Below are 24587 nucleotides of genomic sequence, written 5' to 3' on the forward strand. Positions count from 1 at the left end.
TTGCCAAATGATTACTATGAACTGAACCAATAAATAGTTCAACACCAATGAGCACTGTGAAGTGAAGAAGCAATGATTATACATATTAGCTCTGGACAATAGTTTTACTTAAAAACCTTAGCCTCTAACTCAAAATAGTTGCCCTTATTCAACGACAAGTAATACAGCAATTAAAAGTATATACATGCAAACATGTATATAAACATATTGTACAATTATAATAATAGTTGACAGCGAACGTTAATGAATATATTCCTTGAAAAGGCCTAGAACAAGGGAGGTGGTGTGGGGGAAATCTACAAATGAATAAACTTTGTATTGTAGCAAATATATGATGTCAGTAATATACTTGTTCCATTCTCTCAATAGCTTATGTGCAGATAATGAGATTGGTTTGTTAGTTCTACTTAGTCCACTAATTACGAATTCATACACAGAGAAAGGACAATAGCATGATACATCAAATGAACAAATCCACATGGGCCGTAATGAGGGTTCGAACCTACGCACGGGAAGTAGGCTTTGGAGAAGCTTCGGGATCACTCGTGAGTGCAGCAGCACTCCAGGTTGCAATTCTTTTGACCATGTCGAAGTACAGTTGACTAAGGTGCATCTGGGAACATCCTGTGCATAGGTTCGAACCCTCATCACGGCCCTTGTGGATTTGTTCACACGAAATCATACCTCTGCCTTAATTACAGTTAACACTTCTTTTCTACCTGTTAGAGGATGGTGAGGTGTAGACCGATTATATAAGCAATCAATAAGCGAATAATAATAATAATAATATTACAGGCTCACCATAACCCGTGCTACATGGACACTGAGTAGCTAAATCTAAAAAACGAATAATCTGTTATGGGCTATTCATGCCTGTGCCTCTTCTTGAGTGGCTTATTCGATTGATTAACATTAATGGAACTGCTCCAGCTGTCGTGGGGTACGGTTGTTCCGTCCGGCCGCTGCAGTTGTTGTTGACTCGGCGAGGAGTGAAGACCTGGTGTCGCTACTGACGTGGCTTGTGTCCCGTGTTTTTGCTGAGGGGCCCTTGGGGCCGTGACGGTCAGCGATCATCGGGGGAGGGCCTGTGCCCCCTGTCTCCAGGCAGGCCTCCATTGGCCTGGAGTTTTCTGGGATTGCTTCGTTCCACGCTGTGGAGGTGGTAATGATTGATATGTTACGTGTCCCAGTGGAGTCTGTATGTGGTGTGCAGCTGCTCGCCGGCCGGCGAGCGATAGTCAAGTTCAACTCCGGCGATTTATCAAGATCTCGTCACGTGCTATGATGGGCGCTCATTCGATCTTCCTGGGGATGGTGGGTCGGTAACCCTCTCCGACCGTTGTAGAGCCACGACGTATGTGGATGTGCATGGGATGCCTTTTGAATTCCCTGAGGATCTTCTACGTCGGTACTTTGCCCGGTTTGGGCGGGTTCTACATGTGAGAATGAATGCTGTCCCTACCGAGAGATGGAAAGGGATTCCGTGTGGGACCCACACTCTCGCCATGCGCCTTCGGGGTTCTGTGCCGTCCTCCATCATGCTGTTGGGGTTCCCGATTCTTCGTGTTTTTCACGCACGACAACCTCGGACTTGTTTCCGGTGCGGCCTACCGGGTCACCTGGCCGCCGGGTGTGAGGAGCGCCGGATCACCCCTGTAAACCTTTTCCAGGAGGATGATTTTCCCCCGCTGTCGGCCCCGGACCTGTCTCACCATGATGGTCAGGATGTTGATTCCCTGCTGGTTTCTGCCCCGGTGTTGGATGGTGGTGTGGATGTTGGTGTGGATGTTGACGTGGGGGTTGTGACGGCCCGGCCCCCGCCACCGGCTTCCCCGCCTCCGACGTCCCTGCCCCTGTCGCCCCTGCCCGCTCCGTCTCAGCCGCCCGTGCCTGCTCCGTCCCTACATGTGGCATCTTCTGTCCCTTTGGATGTTAGTGGCATGGAGTCTCCTGTGGTGTGTGGTCCGGTGCCCCTGGTCGTGGAGGCTGCGGTTCTCAGGGGCCGGGCCTTGAAGGCGCGTCCATCGGAGTGTTCTGCTGTGTTACAGGATGATGGGGGTGATAGCTCTGATGACCGGCAGCCCGTCTCCAAGCGCTCGAAGCGGGTCCAGAGTGTCCCCCACCCCTTCGTGGGGTGCCTTGGGTGGAGGTGGAAGAGTACGTTGATCCGACGCCTCCTGTCGTGGTTGGCGGTGCTGTGGGGGGGGGCTCTTGTGCTGCCTTCGGAGTCGCCCCCTATAACTACTACTGATGACTCCCCTCGGTGGGAGGTTGCTCCTGCCAAACGAGACCTCGTCGTGGTCTTACGGAAGGATGTGCACCGACGTGCCTCTGCTCCTGTGCTCGGTGGCGGGGGCCCCGACTCGTCTGTGTCCTCTGCGGGTTCCCCAAGTGTGCAGCCCCGTGAGAAGTCTCGTGAGAAGCCTCGTGCGCCGGTCGGTACAAAGCCCTGTGCGGCGCCCGTAGAACCTCCCAGTGCTGATACTGGTGCGAAACCACCTAGTGTGGACCCCTTCCCTGTGCTCGCGACCGACGGGAGCGTGGTCCCTAAGTCACGGGTTTTGGACCTCGTTTGGGACGACCGGGTACGTAAGGGCCCGTGGTGCTCGTCGACTATTTAAGTACCGAGGTTGAAGGGGTTTATTTATGAGGTGCCTGATTGGATGCCTCGGCTTTGTGTGTCTCCTGGTAGACAAGTGTCCGAGGACGTCCAGCTGGTCTGGGAGGCATACTGCTTGCACTTCCCAGACAAGCATCGTTAGTGCCTGTGTTTATTTGTGTGCTCTGTCTGTATTTGTTACCGTGTCTGCGGTTCTGTCTGGCTTGTCTCCGTGTTTAGTTTCGCCCTGTTGGGCGGTGTGCTTGTGTGTTTGTTCGGGGTGCAATTTTTTTTTTTTTTTTTTTTTTTTTTTTTTTTTGCTGTGTTGTGTTCTGTTGCTTGTGTTGTTTCTAGGGCTGTTTGTGTGTGTGTGTGTGTGTTTGCCGGTTCCTGCATGTTCGTTATGACTTCCTGTCTGTCTTGGCTTGTAGTAATGCTTGTGTAGCCTTTCAGGCTAGCATGTTACTAGATTTGTATTATTTTGTACCATGTCTTTCTGAGTCTTCTTTTTGTTTCCTGTTGTATGCTTATTTGTTTTTCTGTTTTATGTTTCCTTTCTGTTCTCATGTTTGTGCTTTATGGGTCACTGCTTGTATTGTTTTGACTAGCTGTTTTTATGTGTAGTTCATGTACTTTCCTATATTTTTTTTCTTTGTTTCCCTTTTATGTTATGTTGCTCTGTGTTACTTGTTTTGTGTTGTCATTCTATGTTCCTTGTTATTCTATGCTTTACTGTTTTGTATGGTTGCATGTATAATAATAATAATAATAATAATAATAATTTTATTTAGGTTAGGTACATACATAGAGATTTTACAAAGTTTGTTGGCTTTATAGATAGAGCTAGTACATACAATGCCTAAAGCCACTATTATGCAAAGCGTTTCGGGCAGAAATGTACGCTGTTTTACTTTGTTTTAACAATAAAAAGAAAAAAAAATTAATCTTAATCTCACGGTTACAGCCCTGCTCCTGTGCCAGGTAAGTCCACTATGGGTTCACCATAGACCGTGCTATTTGGACCTATTTGTTCCGAGTAGCTGAATCTAAAACGAGGAATACTCTTCTTTTGTAATTATTTCCACGTTGCCTTCGAAAGACAAAATTGAAATAATTACCACAATTTTGTATAAAGGAGCAGTAGCTAATGGCAAGGACTCGACATCACCCCAAACTGGATCTCATCCAATGTTGGAATCCCATTAAATAAATGAGCCGATTAAACTGCTAAATTGGCAACTTGTCTTCCAGTGATCCACAAAAGAATCCAACCCAGCCTAGAGTACATAAAAAAACATCACCTATAAAGCTCATCTACAACAGAGAATAGCAGAGGGTTTGCCCTATGTGATATAGTATATTCATGCTACCAAGTTACAGGTTAAATATCCCTAAGGGAATCCACAGGGAAATAGCAGTTCGGTTATATAGACAACGTCTACGTTACAGATGCAACTGGAGAAATTAGTGAACCCAAAGAGTAGCAGTGAATCTTCTGTCAATCACAGAAAAGCCACTACTTCAGTATCTCCTGGAATGTGAAGCAACCAAGGACCTTAGAGCTTCAGAAGTCCTGAATCTTGCAGTAACCACCCTGAAGCCATCAACACTGCTACTCTTGTGGTAATGAAGGGTGTTCAACAGCTGGATATCCTGAAAAATACTGTCGAGCAGTATCTTTTCCTGCAATAGCAGCCACATAGTAAGAACAGACGATTTAACGGAGCACAGCACGCAATATATCCTCACACGACCAAAAATCATATTCACACCAAAAAAATCGACCACTTACAGGCTATTCATGCCCATGCAACCTCTTAGGTGGATTAGTCTACACCAAACAATCAATTGAATCATCTTCAGTCTTGAACAAATCCACAAGGGCCGTGACGAGGATTCGATCCTGCGTCCCAGAACTTCCCAGACGCTGCCTTAAACGACTGAGCTACAACATGGGCAAAAGGAGTTAAAACAGAAGTTCTACTGAACTTACTGGATCCTGCAGCCTCTCCGAGGCACAAACCAGGGTTTTACACAACTTCCCCCCCCCCCCATGCACTCGAGCTGATTTCTGTGTATAATGAAGTAAGGGCGAAGAGGGAAAACGGCCTATTGACAGCTCGAGTGCATAGTAGAGTGGTTCAGTACAGATGCTAGTTACCACATATCTTCAATGTTCACCAACAACAACAATGTAGCACTCGGCATGTCCAGTTCCTACCCTCACAAGATGCTTAAACCTCGATACAGAGCAGACAGGTAGACTCCAGCTTCCATGCTCTCATCCCACACAGTTCCTTGACTCCACCCGCATTCAGAGCAACCTGTCCTCTTAAAAAGAACGTCGCTTTTGGCCGTTTGCCCGTATGGCAGAATATGGACGTAATTTGAAAATGAAAATAAATTGGAAATAAATTTGGGATCTTTTTTTTCAACAACAGTAAGTTAAGGTTCCTCTGATAGGTTAGGTGGGCAGGAAATTCTCATAAAGTTTCAAAACGTTATGAAAAACGTTAATTGAAAGTTCCTCTTCTAAGCTGTCCGAGGAGGGCCGGACGACTCGAACAGAAAACGGAACAGTGTCACTTTTATGAGTCGATTTCATTTTAAATTACGTCCAAATTTGGCCATTGTGCGCATACCAGCCAAAAGGGACGTTATTTTTAAGAGGACGGGTTGTTCAGAGTGCCACGCTCTACGACTCTTGCACCACATCTGAGGTCTCTACCCCCGGCCTCACTCAGCGTTCTGCCCTGCTCCACACTTCATCTCAATTTCTAAGACACTTTACTACTCTGCCAACAAACAAACTGCTGTAACCAAGGCTACTAAATAAATATAAAAGAACACTAAACTGTGTGTATCAAACAAATACGTACATGTAATCATACATTGCAGTATTTATTTGAACTAAATTTAATCATTTAAATTATTTATTAAGTGGACTGTGTTTATTTAATTTTCACTGATAAATTTCCATTTCACACTACTTGTGGGGGGGGGGAGGGGTTATAATTTCAACTACACGAAAATTAATTAACAAGTTGTCAGTTTGAATTAAATTGTTGAATCATATTATTGATCTAATCATATTATTGGTTCGGTTATTATTTAAAACTTTCACAGCTTAGCTGTTATAGTAGAAGTTTCGGGCTGAGCTGGATTAATGGTCTTGTGGATCATGGCGTTGTTAGTGTTCAGGATGGGACAAGAATCAGTCACGTGGTCTCACGTCTCTGAGCGACGCTCCACATTTGTAACTTCCCCATCTTGGTTATCCTGCCAACGAGTTACACCGTAAAATGTACTACACACAATATATTCATTTTATATGAATAGATTAAATAATATGAAATAAAGGATATTAAATTGTCACCCATGGTTGATATAAATTACCAGGCATAACCACTACAGTATGTAAATAATTGATAGAGCTCTAATCAAATCAAATACTGAAGAGGTATTTTATGCCCTAAAATACTCCTCAGCCTTCCTAGGAACCGTTGGTGTTAATTTGTGCTGTAAAACTCCCCAAGAACAACTTGTAGATCAAATACAGGGGATGACAGGCAACACATTTCACTGTCCCGGTTTCAAAAGGGCTAATCCTCTCCTCCCTCCTCGGGCGTCGTCTTATCATGTGCTTAATCATCATCAGAAGGCTCAGAAAAACAAGCTCTGGCCTTTGCTTCAACTTTACTAAACTATGATTCTAATAAGTAAGATTCTCCAGCAAAACGAAGAATAATCATTTCCTGTGCTGAACACTGGACATTAGTGCGAAGAACTGTTCCAGTTGAGTCTGGAGGAATTGCAATAGAGTTGGACATTGTTACTAAAGTGGAATTGACTTTGGAACGTAAATTATAATTAAGCACACTAGGCATGAAAAATAGAATGCACAAAAATAATAAAACTCGAAATATCAAACTTGATTCAAGTAAATTGTAAAAATAAAATTTTAAATTGTAGTTAGGCAAAACAGTATAGTTGGATAGCAGCAAAGTTGTAAATTAAATTAGCAATCTGGTACGAGTATGACTTGAAATTTGGAGTTATGTACTTAATTTAACCAGGCTGAGCACAACAAATTTGATTATTAAACGAAGGTGTAATTGCAATTTAAAAAAAATCAAATTGAACAATATTCAGCACTGAACATGTAATGCAGGAAATATGGGTTTGGCACTAAAACTGGTCAAAACTGTCTAGACACAGGTAAATGTGAGCAACACTTTAATTGTTAACATGCTATGGTAAAATAAAATTTCAATATTGAAAACAAACTTCAATGGTCTGGAGAAGTACCAAATTGTTCTATTGTGCAAGTTCTTAACAGCTGGAAAAATATTTTTTTTTTACTTCGCTGAACTTCAAATTTTCTCATAACACTCTAGGAACAAAATTGATGCACAATTCATTTCCTGTTGAAAGGAGAAAATGTTGAAATGACACAGGGAAGCTGTGCGTGGAGTAAGCTACCAACTCCGATATTTAGCAAGTCACTGGAGGTGAATTACACACTAAATGGAGTTTATTTCTCCCTAAAACGCTGTTAATTTCTGGCAATGTAAAAGCTATCTACCCACTACTTTCTCATGTCCTGCACTCCCGAGATATCAACAGTAGCCAAACATAAAAAAGCGTCGAGCGTGTGGAGGCTGGAACGCTGCGAGTTTGTTTACATCTGGGGCAACAGTGGTGTGCCTTGTGGGAGTGGCATGACGCTTTGGTTGGACTGTCAGAACAAAACAGACCCCATTTACTTATTCTTAGTTACAATACGCAATTAAATGCATTGCTATTCTTAACACAATGTAATGTATGTATTCTAATGTATTCTTACACATTAACTAATATTAACACATTAATTTCATAACTTGTTCAAAGAAAATGAGATTTCAGTGGAATTTTCCCTCAAACATAGAATATTATTGACACCATAAAATATCGCTAATAATTACTTACAACCTCTAGCTCAGTATTTAAATCGATAAAAAACTGTTCTCTGACTGGATCAAATAAAATTATAAATAAAATCAACGCCTCCCTACCTTCGTCCATAAATGGGCTGAAATTGAACCGGCCCATTTTCAATGGCGTCACTAGTGAGCAAGGGGCAGGCCATCGTGAAACCAGTAAATCTCCTGTGAGGAGGCACAATTAGTAGACACGTTTATACTCGCCATCCAAGCCTGTGTTCTTGAGATGCTGCGCCTCAAAATTACAGGAGTACCTCTGTTCGGTTGTGTAAATATCTTTATTGCAGGATCCTTTAATATTAATAATATTCAACCGGTTAAAAGGCAGGTGAACCAAAAATCATGGTGAGCCTCCCACAATTACCTAATTCTTCATAACTTAATATTTTCCAGATGTTGTCAGAGATTCGTAGGTTATTTGCAAGTGCTATATTGTAACCTTCCAACAGATCATCTTTGGCAACCCGAGGAAATTGGCGACATCAACCTGTTGCAGCACGTGGGAACAGGCGCCATATGCCACGAGGCCCATACCTGGCCGATTGTCCACGTGTCACATTCATGTACCCATGTTGAAGCCTTCAAATCAGATTAGGCGATTGAGTACTCAAACTAACCAGTGGATCAGTCGACTAATAATTATTATAAATTTTCCTGTCAATCGATAATTCTAGATCGATAGGCTACAACTTAACCCCCTTTCTCCCCTACTTGTGTTGGGATATGACTTGTGGGAAAAATGAAATCCATACAGTCCACTCCCATACAGTCTGCTAACCTATCATAAGAAAAAATAAATAAATCCGTTATACATCATAAATTAAAGTTCATTTAAATTAATCAATGTATTAATAATTAAAATAAATAACGAAATCCCACAAGTCAGAATTCGCCACGTGGACGCCACAGTAGAGATGGCGATGTTAGTGGATCGAAGATATTGCAGAGACGATGATGGCGAAGGAAGCACAGGTGACACACTAGCTTTGACAAAAAGTTCACTGATGGGTGATAGAGCAGTGGCGGTGAAGCCGACCTCGTTCGTCAACGACCGGTTAACACAAAAACATTTCCTCAGATAACTGCACAAGACTTCTGAAGAGCAGTTGAAACGGGAGGCGACGATTGCACTACTTGGAACAGTACAGATGAACACACACACAGGCTGGTGGGTGGCGGAGTGGCTTGCAGCGGGCAATGGGTGCAGCAAATTCCAAAATGGCTGGCGCAGGAATTGTCCTTTCCCATCACTGATGGAAAACTTTCTTGCTGTTTAAAACACTTTTGCGCTCTCGGTGCTCAAAAAAAAATCATATCCTAGATGCTTGCGGCGCTTTGCGCGCCTACGCGGTAAGACCGAAAAAGTGTACACTCTTTTGACTGTCCTGACAATAATTGAAGGCGCACGTATTTAAATTTGGTATCACTGTGTTCGCAATGAAATTGTATATAAGAACATACCTATAAAATGCCGCCAAAGCATAAGGACTATCAACACCAAATAAAAAAATATTCAGATCACTCGCCGAGAGCGCCAAACAGCAACAAAATGTTTCCATTCTCTTAATGGTTGCGAAGCCTACAGTTGTCCTACATCGCTAATTGTGGTATCATTGGAATCACAATAAAATTCTCTACACGGACATATGCATATGAATGTATAATAAAGGTGTTTGCCCACCCGCAAGAGTGTGGGAAGTGGAGAGTAGTTAGCCGCGAGCGCACTGGCGAAAACACAGGAAGGAAATCATGCTTGGAAAGTTTATACATTTATACGTTTCCTGAACCTACTTTTCTATGTACGTATTTCTTTTTTATACCAATGTGTTCGCAATAAAATTTTCTAAAAGATGAAATGTATAACAATTGTTATAAATTATTACGGCCCTCTCGGGACGCAACGGGGTTCTTACTCTGATGTAGTTAGAGGAAGATATATATCCGGCCCCAAGCCAGTAGAGGCTATCAAGGGATGCGATCCGTGACGCAAGTAACTTAAAGGGAGTAGGGAAAGAAAGGTAAGAACTTAATATAATATAATATAACCTTCACAATTTAAATATATATAATAAAAGAGTACACAAGGGGGAGGGGTATTAACACTTTACAAAGGGGATCAACACAGCATAGTCTTCTGCTGGAGACTATGGATCCTCGAAGCTAGGTGCCGAGTCCGCGGTGCTTTCTTCGTGGCCTCGAGACGTGTCCTCTGAGAACGCCGAGTCTACCCTGGCCACAGGTCAGCCACAACACAGGTCCACTGGGGGCACCGTCGTGGAGGCCGTCAACCACACGTCCAGCAGGTCTGCTGGCAGGTACTGAGCCACCAAGGCTGGTACGGCCACTCCACGAACGATAAAAGGGGTACGCCCTAGACAGGAGTCTCGTGTGATATCACCAATCACCCTCCTGTCCTCAATACCCCAGTGGATTATCGTCTCCAACCGTCGGTCCCGGGTAAATCCTTCCACTGCCACTCCACTGGCAGGCTTAACACACCACAGTGTTCTTCCGGGGGGACGACGTCACAACAGCTGCAGCAAACTTCACTGTATGGAGACTGGCTGCCTCGGGTAGACTGACTCCACCTTCAACACAGTGGTCCCAGGTCGGCTCTGTAAGCAGACACGTCATCAATAACTGGGACACTAATACACCACACTCACAGGCTCAGATACAAACGCCCGACATATCCACTCCATAGATGGCGCTGTCGTCGGAGCACCACCTCACCAGAGGTCAGGAGCGGCGGTGTTGAGTGCTGAACCAGACTGGAAACTGGTCCTCGAGGCCAGTACACGCTGTCCTCACTAGGTGTCGTCGTTCGTTTGGCGGGGGTTTCGGGAGCTGACCCACAGATGGCGTGTTTGTCACTGCTCCAGGCTCGGACGCTGAATCCGGGTCCGTAACAATAAAGCATGTGTAAGAGAAGCGCCAAATATAAAACCACGTCGCTCAGTATGCGTTCGCGGCAGAAACGAACGCATTGTTTTCGTTCGTTTGATGTTTCTCATGTTTATACTTGTTGAAACATTTTATAATTTATATGACAGTGATCGCAGTAAAATTTCCTACACAGACATATACATAACACATACAAATATTTCCCACGTGTTGGATATATCAACGGCTAAAGGGAACCCACTGCCACGCGGCCGCCACACCCAGAGCCACACCCCCAAAAATACTTTGTTTTTTTTTGTTACTCATAGAAGTTTGTGATATAATATTCATTCTGGTACCAAAAAATTCGCAAATAAATTCTCTACAAAACGTATATAATATAACTTCTTATGGATGATAAAAAATTCCAAATAGGTGTACTTACCGTGTCTATGTTGATTGAAGATCAACAGTTGAGCATTTTTTCTTCACTCCACCATCTTCAGGCTTCTGATCCTGAAGTTGCTCATCTGATGTTTCTTAGGTGGAGTGAAGCTGTTGTCGGTGGTTATTTTTTCTCCACCCAAAATATCTTTCTTCGGTGGTACCTTGTGTAGCAAGGCACAGCGCAGAGTGCCACATCACAAGTTTTACATCCAAGTCTCACGTTCCTCCTTATGCCAGACTTGAAACAAACACGGCATCTTCTTTTTTAGTTCACGATTTCATGCGTCAACTTGTAGTTCAGACGTTGTTCTGAATCGATAATTCTTCTATTTCTTGGATGCACTGGAGGAATATTGTCTTCTACAGGAACCACTAAACTTGTAGTAGAATCTTCTATGAAATCCGTAACATCAAGTGGTTCTATGTCCTCAATGTCCATTTCAGAATTTGTTGTTGATGAGTGGGCTTGAGGTGTTGAGGTGAAAAGAGACCGTCTCGCACCAGATGGCCCGGGTGTTGAAACTGCCGCGTCAGCATGAGCTGCTGCGCTGGCATCTATGTCGGCAACATGTGGTATGCTTGTTGTTGTTGGCCAGTCCTCGCTGTTCCACGCCAATAAGGCTTTTATTCCTACTGCGTGAAACTCTAATAATGTTAGTTTTTTTGTGTCTGTTGAGTAGTAGTTATACAATGCGTATGCATTGTGCATGGCCATTTGCAGAAAATGGAAAGTGATCTTCTTGGTCCATTTGTGCGTTTTTCTTGCAAACTCATAATACTTGACCATTTGATCGAAATAATCAACACCTTTCATGAACTTATTGTAATCCACTATGGCCTTTGGTTTGTTCATTTTCACAATTTCTACTCCAGTTCTCCCGTCACGTTTACGAACGCGTTTCCTGCGCTGCGCTTGAGTAGTGTCGGCTTTGTGGATATTGGTGATGACAGAGACGGGGCGCTTGTCCTTCCAAACTATAACAAAGGTGTTATCCTTATGCATGTATAGGGTCGTGTCGGTTGCCATTTTACCCTTTACCACTTGTTGCAGATCCTTGGGGGCGCCACGTTGGAGTCTAAGTGTGCCACATGTGTAAACACCCACTTCACGTAATTGTTCTGTTAGGCTTACCGAGTTATAGTAGTTATCCATATACAAATGATAACCCTTGTTGACTAGGGGCGCCATCAACCCCATCACGGTTTCCACTGTCGTTTTTCCAATTCCACAATACACATCAAATTTATATATGTAGCCTGATGTCCCGTCGGCCAACATATAAAATTTTACACCATATTTATCAGGCTTGTTGGGATTGTAGACCTTGAAAGAGAGGCGGCCGCGCCATGCCATTGTACCCTCATCGAGACTCAATTCTTTTTTGGGGATATATACAGATGCAAATTTTTCTGAAAAATAGTCCATTAGTGGTCTAACTTTTATCAATCGGTCACTATTATTCACTGGAACGCCTTTTTTGTTATACATGTGGAAGAACTTAGAAATGTGTTGGAACCGAGCAGACGACATAAACAAGCTGAAGAATCGACAATGCCACATCTGATTCGTCTGCCAGTACATCCTCATTGTAGGCATCTTCACTATGCCCATCAGTATGCACAGGGCCAAATATCGGGCCATTTCTTTCACAGACACTGGTTTCCACGTTTTTCTTGCTGAGTCAGTCATGAGATGTATGATGTGTGTGGCATGCAAATTGGTTTCATACGCTAAGTATTCAACCACTGCTCTAGTGAAAATTAGTTGTAAAAACTGCAATGGAGTAGTAGGTAGTGGAATTGTTAGGCCAGGGTTTGCAGAAAAGTCATCAACGATGGGAGGGGTATTGCTACGATTCCACTCATCACCCAGCCTAGCCCTCTTTGGTACCGGGCACGTGCGGTTTCCGCGTGGCGGGGCTGGGGCTTCTTCATCACTCTTATCCTCACTCTCACTCGAAATATCATCATAAGTTGTGGAAACCTCATATAGCACGTCATTTTCAGGTTCGTCAGCCTCAAAATCATCATCAGAAGACCCTGAAAAGGCTTCAACAACGTCGGGAATCTTGGATGGAGTGAGCTTGACCCCACGATACAGATCGTGAATCATGGCGATCTCTTCTGCTTTCCTAGATTTCCTACCTTTCTTTTGCGTTCCACTGCTTGTTCCTGGTGCAGCATCCATGTTGAAGGTATTGAATGGGTTTTAGGTACACGAGAACGGAAACGGAACGGAAATAAATGCGTAAAACGGGTCACGTTTGCCGCGAGAGGGGAGCGCAGTGTGGGCACTTGGTGTCAACAAAACAATGGGCCGACCACGTGACCGGGTAGGCCGAGATGCCATGTGTTCGGTGAGGGAGAACGGGAATTTCATGGCGAAAAATCTGAGAGTATCCCCATCCAGATCGGTTAGAAAATGGAATTTATACAAATATTTTTTCGCTGGACTACAGGCGTAGTCTGTTATGCGGAAACGTAAGAAAATACGGTGACGACCTATGGCTAATCTAAAGCGCGAAAGTGTTTTAAATTAATTAAATAATATTGCGCCTTACATGATGAGAATGTTGGCCTAGAGCAGTGGTTGTTGATAGGACCCCGGACTGGTACAATATTGGTGAATATTGACGATGGGTGGGTCGCTGGAAGCTCACACCTCAGGCGACATCGCCCTACAAGGTCGCTGGAAGATCACACCTGAGACGACCTCGCCCTACAAGGTTGCTGGAAGCTCACACCTTGGGCAACTTCGCGACACTTGTCGCCACCTCAAAGATGTTGAATAATTCCGAATATGGAGTAGCAGGTGTTGGAAACACATTACCTTCCCACACAGTCTGCACTGGCCAGAGTTTCTCCTGTAACTGGAATTCGCTACTCACCTGAACTCTTTGCTGATTGGCGATGACTAGGATTCCACTATGACTTTATACAGTTATGTGGAAAAGACCGATGCTGCGAGATGACCACTTGTTCCCTCGATCCAGCCGTGTACGCTGACACAGGCGAGTCTCAGAGTCGCCAATGATCTCAGAGTCGCCCTCCTGGCAACGTGCAGGATTCACCATAGAAACTTCCCCAGGAAGTTCTAATTGGTCACTCCTAGATACGTTTTCGTCTTCTCATGCACAGACACTTTGTAACGTGAAAATATTCCAGTTCCTCACTCGCCGTTATCATGTCCTCTGTGCACAGGTATTAAAGGTGAAGTGCTGACCCGGGAGACTAGCCTGCACCACTCCATCTCTGGCTTGTCATGTGACCCTCGAGTGTCTCTCCACTTGTTCAATCTGCTGGCAAATTCACCTCCATGAAGACCTTGGTGTTGCTGTTCCGTTCAGTGTCTCGTCTAGACATCTCTGGGCAGTGGCACAGCTGCTCGCTGTTGGCCACAAACCAGGAAACCCGGCGAATGGCCACGCAATACAGGTTGGAATTTGGCAAGTTAACCAGATATTGGGCAGTCATGATCCATCTGCTCTCCTTACAAGTGGCGATAAGCCCTAGTTAGAAACCTCCAGATGCGAACAACCGAGAAGGTCGAACCAGTGAAGAATCGCAATCAATCGGCTGAAAGATACTTCGTCGACGGTCCACTCCATGGAAAAGGTACAGAAATAAGATACCGTGTCCGTGAGAACAATGGACATATCCATAGACATGAAATACACAGAACAAATTTCCGAAAATCCAGAAGCTGACCTAGACTAGTTTAGTTACGAATGGATACGACCTCATGGAATGCACTACCGAGGAGTTGGCGATCTTGAGCAAGAGAACAGTCTCTAGAGGAAATAGAATTCTCTGCAGACTGCTACACAGAAACAAACTCGTGCACCGTGCTGTGCGTCCGACGGAACAGTCCCACTCAACGTCCCTGGGAAGCCTGGTGGATGCTGGTCACAAAGCCCTGCTGCGAATCAGAGGCGTCCAGGAACACTTCATACAACATGGAGGGGGATGGTGCCCCGAACCTGATGATCCTGGCAGCAGAGGAACCTTTAACATCCAGAGCCAAACCCTGCCCATGGAAAATAATAGAAAGGCAAATTTACTGCGATCCAACACCAGACTGCGACGACGATGCAAACAGAGCAGAGTTGCAAGATGCAGGGACAGAGATGATGACCAGGAATCCCAAATGAGGCCCAGCAAAATCCAAACGTATGTTTGAATCAATTGACCAGTTCACCAAAAACCTGAATCTGACAAGATGGGAAAGAGCCAGATCCCTGGATAGCTGTTACATGAACTTAATAGGGGCACAATCCAGTCATTCGTCAAGGGAAGTAAACACACAAACACTTTGGATTGCCTACATTCAAAGTGCCCGCCAGACCGAGTATTTCATACCTTAAATATAACCGAGCCCAGATTAGTGGAGGGCAACCGTGCACGGCTCCCCCCTTGCACACCTTTAGGCAAAGAAAAGACAACAGCACATTGGTGAAAATGTACCTCTTGATCCTCTCGCTAGATTCGTGCTTGTACATGCCTATTGGCAGAATAGTGAGTTCTCGCCAGTCATCTATTCTAGCTTTTGCCTACCTTAAGAAGGTAGTAGGTCTTGCTTAAGCTTCTCTCTCAGAAGCCTACAGCTCAAGGTAAGCCCTTGTTACCGATACAGTCTCGCACAAGGTCTGCTGCTATTAACCCCTGTGACCACCTGAACAACCCCGAGAAGATGTGGTCAGATCACCACTACCCGTGCCAACCTGGTAAAAATGTGGCGATCAAGATTGATTAATGTAGAAAGGCAGGACCTTAAAAGTGACAAGTCTGATTGTGGGGGTTTTCTTTTTTGCTTTCCCGACTGCAATGCGTACGTCGCCAATGTACATGTGGCAGACGCTTCACGAAGCTGTCGGAATTAGCAGAGAAAATACGAGAGCAACCGTACAGGGCCTGGGAGCAAGGTCTAGTTAGTCCTTGAGGGTCTCTTCTCAGACTAGCCTCACCTGGTCCTGCTCCACGTTGATCGTTGGAATCTCCTCAATGATTTAACACTTTAAGGGACTCCTAGGGTCTTCATCACATTTATAGTTTAGTGAATTGGGCAACTCGGTGTTGAAGACACCTAGAGCTGAAAGCTTGAGTAATTTGTTGGCAGTATTTAAAGTGGCTCAACAGAAACACCGCATAAAGCTTAACAGTAGTTTATTTACTAACTTAGCCACTAATACAAAGGGTGCTTGATTTACTTTAGATTGGCTATGGTTGCATTAGCAAGACTCTTGACATCTGGCTAATGAACTCGGATCCACTCGTGGCAAAACACCTAACTTAACACAGTTGACAGCCAATCATTAACACGGCAACCTAACTGCCGGTATGCAAAGGGATCACGAGAGTTTCAACCGGATACTCGGGTAATGATGATATGCAATAAACACAATGGCACTGTCAATGAGACAGGCAATAACATGCACAATATCATCATCATACACCACACATTTAGTATTGTGTATGAAGCTCACATTCACAGACGAGTGTAATGCCGTGATACCGCACAAATAAACACGCCTACACTGTCGGGTTCCTTCACCTATAACCTGTGTCAGGTATGAGTAGGTGAGAACTGTGGTTGATCCCTCAGATCAACACACACACACAATAAAACAATGACAAGATCTTGTAATCGCAGATAGGGTACCTCTCTTACCCACTCGGACACATTTATGCAAGAACTCGTAGGTGGCCTGACAGCTGGGCGATCGTTCTGACGTGAGACCATTGACAACAGGGTTTCCCACAAACCGTACTTGACACGATGGTACTCGCAGGAAGGCGTGCTGTATGTATAACTGACACACCCACACACACTCTGGCAGTGAGTAAGGGTGGTGACATCACATGGTACAGTGAGGGCGGCAACAGGTGCTTTGATGCTACTGAGGTACTAGCTACACGCTCTGGACTGAGTGGCAGCTGGCGGCTGCAGGTTATGTGGTACCATGCAGGTACACTTGTGGTAAAGTCACGCACAGGTTACTTAGGCGGCGGCACTGCCTTAGTTCACTCCAGGTCACTCAGACAATCTCCACTTGTCACTAGGGGTTACCTGATACCAGTCTGTTTTGCTCTGGTGATTTGTCACTTAGGCTTCTGAACAATATAGTCACAGTCGTGAAGATCGGTGCACTGTGCACTGCAATGAGCCATTCAAGTCATCTGTGGGAGAATCTTGAGACATACTCCCACATTGATGCCTCACAATGAATCCTTAACAGTCCCTAAACCGTGGATAAATCAGGATGGGCCAGAACATGTCTTTGACCATGTAAAGGTATCCAAGAGTCTGCCTATAAAATCAGGCAAACTTGTGCCTGAGTGAACATGTTGAAGGTAGGTCAAGAAATGAAGCCAACGTCCCCAGTGGCACCGTAGAAGTGTCATTTCTAGAAGTGCCCAGAAATCGTCAAATTTAGTGAAAACCAGAGATTATTTGATCTTTTATGTAACAGACGATAATTGATTTTGCAACTTTTTTTATAGTTGATCAGAGGTGAACTGGGGGATGGACACAAAAACTAATTAAAAGTATAACATGTATATTATAATCTTAGACAAAAGTTATGTTCTCTGGCTATAGTCACAATTATACTTGTAATAGTAATATTATGAATAGTTCACTTCATACAATATATCATGTAATCACTGATAAAATATTTAACCTTGACACAAAACGCAACAAAATACCCCTACTTTAGGTGTTCCCCGACCAACTCCCCCACAAACCACTAAAGTGGCGGGCTCATTAATCGTGCTCTGGCTATTCCCACAGTTACCACATGGCAGATACATTCTCTAATAAAACACACTACATACGAAAGTGAAAGTAACCACTTTCAGACACACTGTTATACTAACAGTTAATTCTAATAATATAACTAAACTAATTAACAATCTTTAGTCATTGTCGCCATTTATGTATATAATGGTTCAACAAGCTGGCAACATACACTGGCGGACTCATCTCTATCAAACTCTCACGTCCATGACCCGTTCGCCCAACATAAAAAATCCTGCTCTCTTCTACAATGGCATTCAATATACAATAGTCATACCTCCTAATAAATCACACAATATGCATATCACATTACATGCAAATGTACTCCTACAGTTTGAAATGGGTGAATAAAGTATGTTACTCATTTTGTCTGTGAGATCCTCTGGATCGTAACAGGCCCCAGATGTAATTTACCTAATGCTCATAGGATATTCGATGATTCGATATTCGATGGCATGTTCAATAAACTTCCTGTAGTCATTAAACCATTCAGAAATTTTCCAACTAATTGCCGAGTGTTTTAAAATTAAATATATCGCATGCTTCTGACGTTTGCCAGATACAAATATAAAATTCCGTCCTAACAATTTATTGTATATAATTTTTGTTATATATAAAAGAAATACACAATGTACAAAACAAGCAACTGCAGAATAAACAAGTCATAAATACATACAGGACAAATATAACAAAGTAAGTAAACACGGATGCAAACTAAACATACCCAACAAAAACCAAGATAGAAAACACATGATACAAGGCACAAAAAGAGAGAACCCTGAAACGGGCACTGGAGTTTATCACAAACAACAGAACGTTATAAATAAATAGCAAAATATATAAATAACATAAAACATAATCACATCCACAAACCCGTAAGCACAGAAATACAGAAAGAGAACACACAAACAAGCCCGGCCCAACAACCCAAACACAGGTGCAAAATAATACATGGCAACAACAGGCCTCCGAAACCACCGAGAGGCAAAAATACAAAACTACAGGAAACAATAAATAATTAATACAGAAATAATAAATACAGAAAATACATAAACAGGGAAACACAAACAGAAATAACATAAATAACAGAAATGTTGCACAAAGAATAAAGCAATTCCTGAGGCCAAGAAAAGAAACACATGCACACAAGCAACATACACAACCGCACCGCCCGCCACCCCAACACAATACACGGGCGCGCGCAACTACACAAAGAAATAACACCAAACACCCACAACCGCACACAACCACAACACAAACATGTATACCAAAGGCAAAGCACAAAACAAAACGCGAACACAACAAAACAGGCCACGCATTGGCAAGAACACCCACACCGCCCACATGCACATCAAGGACACCCACCTGTGCACGCAGGCACCGGGGAAACATCACGCACAACACAGATAGAAACCAAACACGCCAATCACTCATACTTCTCCGGGTACTCCCGAGCCGGAAACCGTAAGCAATAAGCTTCCCGAACAAGTTGGTCAATTTCAGGAAGCGGACGTCCAGGAGGTGCAATAGGTCGAGGCATCGAATTCGGTACTCCCGAGACAAAACACTACGCCCATGGAACCCAGATGGTAGATGAGCACCAGGGAACAGGATGCACCAGGTCATCACATTCAAAAGCCAAAGTATCCTCAGAGCGGACCACCTCGCCAGACGATACACACAGGTGGACACAGGGCCACACACCAGGAAGCACACCGGACATCAAGGCAGGCTGCACACCGGCCCGCCCACTAGGGCATGCACTCCGGTCGACGCCAGGCACCGCACCGAGGCCCGCGGAGGGTGGCTCGGCAGGAGCCCCAGCGCTCCCACCAACTGGAACAGGAGCAGAGGCCCCCCGCCACACATCCTTCGACAACACAACAAGGTCACGATCACCAGGGGCAACCGCCCACTGACGGGAGCCACCAGCAGGAGGCAGTGTCCAACACAGAAGGTACCACAGGAAGCAACACAGCGTCGGCCAGAGTATCATCATCCATCGCATCACGCTCCTCTGCCCACGACCGGCGAGGCGATGCACCCCGAGCCGAGCGACGGCGCTTAAAAAGAGGCCGCTGATCATCGGAACTGTCACCCGCAGAAAGCAGTGCCCCAGAAGAACCATCTGCAGGTGGCCCCAAAGCCGGGGCAGCACGATCATGCAGAACAGCATCTTCAACAACGCAGGGCAAAAAAACACCACTAGGCACGGAGACCGGAATCGGAGAAGGAAGAGACACAGCAGGCAGAAGGGTAGACTGCAACACACGTGAGGCATCCAGGGAGGGTGACATAACCGGCAGAGGAGAAGAGGTACTTGCTAACGAGGAAACTGCCAGAGTCGATGAGGCAGAGGGCGTGGGTGGAGAGACAAACCACCGCCCCGCCAGCCCCGGGAAGCACATGTCCTTCAGCAGGCGATGCAGGCTCCACCCCTACAGCAACCCCCAAGGCCACCAGTTTGTGGATGCACCTCCGCAGTTATTGAACGACGAAGGTCCGAAACAGGCGCTTCTTGGTCTCCCGAGCTCACCGGTGGGGCAGATTTGTACATTCCTTCATATCGGGTCCAGACGGAGCGACAGCTGGAACCGCCGCGGAACCACACCAGGCACCTGCACAGAACGAGAATCCGCCGGAGAATCCACACGCACAGCTAAGTGGGGAAAGTCATCCTCCAGGAAAACTGAAGGGGCCTCAGCACGAAGAGCATCGCAACCAGCAGCTACGTGGCCTTCAGCACCACACCGGAAACACGTACGGGTTTGACCTTGATAAAAGGTCCGCTGAGGGAGCCCACGAAACGAGACCCTGGACGGTATAGGGCACGTGAGCCGCATGACAAGCGTGCGTGAACCCAGCCGGAATCCCTTTCAGCCGGCCCGCACTCAAAATGTTGACCGGTGCTTCACAAACGTCTCAAACCGCATAAACAAGGACATGAGGGCCGCCTCGGGGAAGGTCACTGGCACACCGTGAACACTCACAAACGACAAGGGCCCCCAGGGATCCGAGATCTCCACAGCCGAAGCCAGAAGAGGAAGCGTGTGGCCTTCCCAGCGAGCCACAAATTCCTGGTGAACATGTGACGTGGCAAACGACACCGCAGCACGGGTAGGCGATAGCTTCTCGAGGCCCAGGAGCTCGGGTACGTCAACACAGAGGACGTCTAGGAGAACAACTTCTACAACGGGCCAGTCCACAGCAGCAGAGAAGGCCAGCCTCAGTGTCGATCCTCCAAATACGGGTAGTACCAGCCGCGTCCATATCGGCAGGTGGGGCCCCGACCAGCGACTACTGACAACTGGAGCCCGACGTCTGCAACCCCTTGTGGCGCAGTCAGGAAATCATATTATATATAAATTTACACTTTTTTTTTTTTTTTTTACACCATGTATATACCACAGAAATTGAGTACCAGTGTGGAGGCATCGATAGTGTTAGGGACATTGTTAATTATGATGTAAACATTTTAAAAATATAAACTTGTTAAAAAGGGTACAAGGCTGGGTGCAATGAGTGTTACCTGATACCAGGCAGTTTACGAGACTAGTTGTGTGTAATTGTTTCGTTGTGTGTAAATGTTTATTGGTCACAAGAGCTTGGGTGAACACAGTGCATCAGGCATGTGTAAAGTGTTTATACTTGCACATTGTTAAGAAACATACTTTAAAAAGGCGTACTGTTGTTTCAGGTGTGAGGGACTCCAGGTCTTGTCCACCGTCCATTGCCAGTGTTGGTGAGGCAGCTTCTGACACAGCATGAGAAAACAGGTCTTGTCCTCCGTCCATTCTTGTTTATTTGAAATAAATTGTTTAAGTAATCACATGTGAAAGATGGTTAAATATTAAATATGGCTTTTAGAGTTATACAAATTGTTTCAATGAGTGACTTGGCAATTTTAAACTGGATTAAAACAGGTGTAGCAACTACATTAGAACTTATTCAGCAGCGTTTTAGACATTCCAGGAAGACCCACACTGCTAATGAATCATACATGTTCCAGGGGTCCCACGAGATACTAATAACATCTGACATACCAAGTGGTCTCCAGTGAGTAAAAAAAAATGGCGGATGCCACAGTCAGCAGCAGTCTCACACCGTGCAGCAGCCATAGTCACACAGCAGCAGGAGCAATAGTCACACACGCGCAGCAGCAGCAGGAACAATAGTCACACACCACACAGCAGCAGGAGCAATAGTTACACTGCACAACAGCAGCAGTCACACACCAGGTCGCAGCAGCACCAGCCACTCCCACCAGGCAGCGGCCTCACCAGTCCCCACTCGCCAGGCAGTGGCAGCACCAGAGAGAATGAGGTATTTACACCAGTGTAAGAGAATGGACGAAGCAGTAGGACTCTCCTGTTAACCCTTAGACTGTGCAATATATATATATATTATATATATATATATATATATATATATATTATATATATATATATATATATATATATATATATATATATATATATTTGAGAAACAAAACCAGAACTGCTCAATACATTAATAACTGTTTTAGTGTCTAGTGCCTTAATTTAAACGCCCCATGTGGGATAGGGGCAGCTATAGTGCACCCACAACAGATACTTGACAGACGTCCCCAAGAAAAAAATCGTGGCAAACATTCCTGGGTGTGAGAGCTTCAGTACTGAGCGAGCCACCAAGGCTGACGCATGCAGCATGAGCTCACAGGACCGCTGGTCAGCTTGTGACCACAGTATCAGCTCGTTGATGCTGTGAGGTGGGCTTAGTGGGCGGCTGCCGGAGTGTGAGGCTCCTTGGACAGTCCTCTGTCCTTTTGTAGCCTTGTGCTCCTGCTGCTGTCCTCTCTAATTGTACTAAATAACTTTTCCTTTTCCTTCTGTTTCGTTTTTCTCCCCCCTCTTCTCCTATCTGCTTGTCGTTTCCTGCCGACCTTTTGCTTGTTTTGGTTATTCCTTTGGACTACTTCTATTTTGACGCTCGGGTGCGTGAGGAGGCATACTCTTGCACCCATAGAACTGTAGTACCTAAAGTTGAGAGCAAGGGGAGCCTTTTATTGTCAATCCTCCTTTCGTCACTGAACCCGATCTCGCCAGACTGACGGTTCTTAAGGTGGCGTTTATGAGGCGTATACTCACGACGCACCCCTAGGGGGCCCCAACATGATCGGTGATAGCTTCTTGTTGAGTGTTCTGCCTCTAATTGTGGCTCCATGGTGGGTATGGAGGCACATTCGTGGATGAAAATGTTTTTTGTATTAATGTCGTTTAATGTTTCTCTTGTACCCTCTCAGGCTCGGGGTGGGCGACCAAGCCCCTGAGACGGACTGTATTGGATGACCAGGCTCTGTAGCCTTCGCTGCGTTGGGTTCGACCTTGCTCCTCCTTTGACCATCCTGAATTCTTCCCCCAGCTCCCATCCCTCCTCTGTGGTTGGGTCGAGCCTCAAGCCCACAGTAGTGACCACTTCGTCCCCTGGAACGGCTAAGTCTCTCGTTGTGACTACTACGCCTTTTAACCCCTCTCTCTCTCTGGGGGTTCTCAACGCCGTCCGCGCCACGGCCGCACTCGCTCGATTCCTTCCCTTTCTGATACGTATCGGGCCTCGTTTGGTCCCGCTTCATGGGCCAAATACTTTGATCTCCTCCTCCTTGATTCCATGCCTCCTGACGATTTCTCCCTCCATCGGCATCTTGTTGATTCCCTGGATGCCTCTGTTACCTTCAACCCCACTCGTTTCGGTACACATGTCGTTGCTGCTCCTTCTCAGGATGCGGCCTCCCACTTGGCTTCTTTATCCTGCCTTGGCGAGACCCCTGTTCGGGTCTCCAAGAATGTTCGGTTGAATGCCAGTGTTAGCACTATTCTCCTTCTGCCCCATGTTGCAACCGGTGTTCGGAATCTGCAGGACTGCCACGATGATATTCGGCATATCCTTGAGGCCCAGGGTCATTCTGTCCTCCAGGTAGATACGTTTACTCGTGCCCCTCGTGGTCGTCGCCGTCAGTCCCTTCGGGTTGTGAAGATTACCTTTGATGGTAGGACCCTTCTACCCTCTGTCATTCTTGCTGGTGCCAGGTGCTCTGTCCAGGAGTACATTCCTTCTCCTAGGCTCTGTAACAAGTGCTGGAGGTTTGGGCATGGTGCCCTCCGCTGCTCTGGGACTCTCTCTCTCTGTCCTTTGTGTGGGGACGAAAGTCTCTCTAATTCGGAGTGCACTTCTCCCCAGGCTCGCTGCCTCAACTGCGGTGAGGCCCATCCTACCTTCTGTGCGTGTATCCGATACAAGCTTGAGGCAGCCGTCCTCAACTTGAAGCACTGGGAGCGTTTATCTTTTCCTGAAGCGATGAACCAGGTTTGCCGGCTCCTGCCTTATGCTAACGTCTCTTATGCTTGCGTGTTGCGCTCTTCCTCTCTTCCCACCTTCCTCAGACTCGCAACCATTTCCGGGCCTTGGACCCTGATACGCCCACTGCCCCCTCCTGTTCCTTTGAGTTCTGTCCCGAAGGGTCCCACTTTTGGTCCTCTGTCTGGGGTTCCCCTTCTTTCTACCTGGTCTGTCATGTCTTCTGCGTCTTCTTCCTCGTCTCCCTCGGATCCACCTTCCCATCCTTCTCCCTTGTCTATTGACTCTACCCGCCGCCTGTCAGTGCGGGCTGATGTCCATCGCTCTCCTACCGGTCGTCGTGTGTGCTCTCGTTCAGCTTCTCCTGCTGAGAAACTGGAATCCATTTCCCAGTACATAGTTGCTGGAACACCTATTTCTTTAAGTCAGAAGTGTAAGCCTGGTCCTCTCCTTCCTCCTCCTTGGCGGCTAAGAAGGCTTAGCTTTCTTCCTCGGCCCCTACTTCTGACTATTGCACCTTCCCCTCCCATTTCGGTGGTTACACCCT

General features: G+C 45.7%; 1 long non-coding RNA gene across 1 annotated transcript in view; it reads left to right on the top strand.

Annotated features, from left to right (window-relative positions):
- Positions 1-21848, top strand: part of LOC138365440 (uncharacterized) — a 77616-nt gene extending 55768 nt beyond the window's left edge. The window contains exons 2-3 of the long non-coding RNA XR_011228818.1: positions 21405-21483; positions 21717-21848. This is a non-coding gene — a long non-coding RNA (uncharacterized lncRNA). The remainder of the gene's footprint in view (positions 1-21404; positions 21484-21716) is intronic.
- The last annotated feature ends 2739 nt before the right edge of the window (positions 21849-24587 follow it).

Source organism: Procambarus clarkii, chromosome 16, assembly GCF_040958095.1.
Source record: "Procambarus clarkii isolate CNS0578487 chromosome 16, FALCON_Pclarkii_2.0, whole genome shotgun sequence".
NCBI lineage: Eukaryota > Metazoa > Arthropoda > Malacostraca > Decapoda > Cambaridae > Procambarus > Procambarus clarkii.